Genomic DNA, 3,747 nt, shown 5'->3' on the forward strand with positions numbered 1-3,747 from the left:
ATATATATAATTATAAATGTACATATAAATGCATACGCATAAATATGTGGACATATGTGTATGTTTGTATGTATACATAAACTTGCATATCTATATATATTTATAAATGTATATACAGTGATAACTATATAGACATACACATATATATAAGCAATAAACATTCAATCCTCACCACCCACGAATTTGTATACATACTTACGTACATGCATGCATGTGTGTGTGTGTGTGTGTGTGTGTGTGTGTGTGTACGAGTGTACATACATTTGTATATATATATATATATATTGATAGATAGATAGATACCTATGCATATATATTTGTGTGTATATAAATATATATAAATATATAGATATACAGATATATAATTATGTTAGAGTGAATGTATACATATTCTTGTATGTATGTGTGAGCGCGCACACGTGTGTGTGGATATACATTACATTATATTTTACAAGACAAAATGGATTTTGAGGCCAGGTCGGGGGAAGTAGAAATGAAGAAATGGCAATAGGGAAGCCTGGATCTCTTGTGGCATTTTTATCAAGAAAAATCATCAAATATGTCCTCCATATTCTTTACTTTGTTACAACTAGATAACAATCTTAGCTAAATATTGGATTTACTTAGGATAAATTTTTAATTAAATTTGTATAATTTTTCTCTACAATTTCCTCTGACATTGTCCTCTTTCGATATTTACTACCACAGCGAAATGTTTGAATATGTATGGGAGCGTCTTTATAAATATGCATGCGTGTGCATGTATGTATGTGTGTGTATGTGTTTTCATACTTGCTTATGTATATGTTATATATATCTATATATATATATATAGATATATAAGTACACAAATATATATATGTATATATGATATATATATATATATATATATATATATATATATATATATATATAGTGTATATATGCATACGCGTGTGTAAGTGTGTAAATATATATATATATATATATATATATATACATAATATGTAGAGAGATAAAGAGAGAGAGAGGGGGGGAGAGAGAGTTAGACTCAGAGAAAGATAGGTAGATATTCATGCAGAGATATATTCACGGATGTATTTACGTGTGTGTGTGTGTGTATGTGTGTGTACGTGTGTGTACTTGTTTATATGTCTTTTTTTGTAGTGTATATTCGAAATTCTCTTACTTCCTTTTTACTTCTTACGCAGACGTTGTCATTGCTGGAACCCACTTTATTTGAATTATTTATTGAGCTATTTTGTAATAAATATAATATGTTTTTTTACGATTTCAGATGTGGCATGGGAAGCACATCTGTGTGTATAGCCTAGAGTTACACACATGCACACCCACTCGCACACCCACTCGCACACACGAGCTCACACGCGCACAAATGGGCTCACACACCCACACAAATAGTTTAATCGTCACTCGAAAGCAGGTTTGACCTTCTAGCATATACCACCTATAGCTAATTGTTTTCTCTGCCGAGGCAGTCGCGAGCTTTCAGAGATACATTAACAGCCGTCCCATACTCCACCGGAACCTCGTGAATGTGATAGTTGGAAGGCGAAAGGGCTGCACCAACATTCGGCAGGTATCTAATTGCAGCTAACTTAACAGGAGTAACGGTAAATATTATACAGTGTGGCCTGAAAGCCATTAGACTCTTTAGACAGAGCCCGCCATTGTCAAGAAGAAAATGGTGGACATGTGAAGAATATAATTTTCAAAACAAAATTGTTAGGATTTCCAAGACGTGTAGTTTATAAAAGAAGAAATATGAATATTAAGTAAATAAGATGATTTTAAAATTCTGAAATGAAATATTAACTTTCGGGCCATCCTGTACTTTACTCAAATGTACAAGTACAGCTGGTCTAGAAATCGAAACCATGACTTTATGCACTAAGATTAACAGCCAAAGAATAGGGCTACGTGCCTTCTGTTGTGTGTGCGTGCGCGCGTTTGCATGTGTGTGTGCGTGTGCATTTCTATATATGATCTACGTGATGTCCTCTCACTACATATATGTCTCTCTTTTTCAATGGGGTTGTTTAAATTTAACTGATGCAATCGGTGATTCACTATATAAAGACAGCAGTATTATTGCTCAAACTTTTAGTCGTGCTTTTCCACTAGAATGCTAGAGTTTACTGATTATTTGCTTTTTGGCTAGAATCGCCGGTTTGTTAATAAGAACGCCAGCTTCTTGTAGTTAAGAAACTCAATTCTGTGATTTGAAATTGTGTTGATGGACCAATATCCGGCTATCTTCAACACGCAGAAGTTTTTTGGTTGTAACCATATGCCAGATTCTTTTCATTTCATTAGGGTTCTCCAAGATCATGCAAGAAATTTGAGTCTGAACGAAAAAAGAAATCCACAATGTGCCTGTGAACCAGAAAAAGAGTAGTTGATGGGCACGAAATGAACCTGATGGTCGGAATTCTTGATTTGGCCACGATCATTGTCCCACAGTTCCACTAGAACTGACACCGATTTTAATCGCATCCCAAGAACGAGAGAATTCTCATTCTTTTTACTAATCTCACTACCAAAGATAACAACACGACGGAGCCACCTTAAGTAAATCAGTCATGAATAGGGAGCTCAAGGACTGGTATTACGCAGGAATCAGTTACTCTTTCTTTTGAGTCCTCAACCCTTAGTGTTTACTGGAAATTTAGTGATTCACACGAAATTGACAGTTATTGTGTGATGCTTAATGCAACGTATTTGCTTGTGTTGTTTACCTACAAGCTACTTCTCTGGTCTAGCTAGTTGGAACTATACAGCTGTAGTTTATGGATACATTAGGTATGGAGGTACAGCGGTCACTAATATCTAGATACTATTCAGGCAGGTTTTGTGGTGACATTTCAACTATTTCCGTCTGATGACATAAAAAACTAATTCCTCAAACCTACATGTGACATAAAAACTAATTCTCTCAAACCTACATGTGCTTCTCTTACATTTTACGGATATGCATTATATATATATATATATATATATATATATATATAGTGTGTGTGTGTGTGTGTGTGTGTGTGTGTGTGTGTGTACCTTTCTAGACAAAATCTATTGAATCATATTTATCTACTGAAAGATGATTACGTGATTAAATATAATCATAAGCATCTTCCAGAAGGAAAATGTAATTTGCTAAGATTTATTAGGGAATATTGAAAGACATCTGGCCACCAGAGAATCACAAGGCTGCCATCTGCAATGGTTGTATAACAAACATAAGAACGGCGTCGAAAAAAGAAAAAAGGCAACATGAAGTTATAAGCTTGTCATGACAAATCATGGACACACATTCACTGAAAGTCACACCTTGATGTACCTTTAATGGCTTAAATGAACAGTCTATCTAAAGGCGAAATTTTGTATACCTCTTGCACTCTTGTGAATTTCCCAATGTCTCTGTCATTTACGAAGCGATTGGTTTTCTAGATGACAAAATGTTCAAGTCGACAAAATCAATACCTAAAATCCTTTTTCACAGATGCTGAGTAACTTATTTACCAGCAATAATAAGGTCTTTCTGACATATTTCTAACCGATAGATGTATGTACAAGAGCCATGAGAAAAAAAAAATGTGAAATAAATTGAGAAGAGTTACAGGAATATCTCTAGCGTTGCTCTTTTGACAAGACTCGTCATAATACAAACGAGAAAAACATGCAATATTGTATATTATGTTTGTGTAGAAGTATCATATGCATGCCGAGTTTATGTATATATGATTGTCTGTA

The sequence above is a fragment of the Octopus bimaculoides genome, chromosome 6 (genome assembly GCF_001194135.2).
Source record: "Octopus bimaculoides isolate UCB-OBI-ISO-001 chromosome 6, ASM119413v2, whole genome shotgun sequence".
NCBI lineage: Eukaryota > Metazoa > Mollusca > Cephalopoda > Octopoda > Octopodidae > Octopus > Octopus bimaculoides.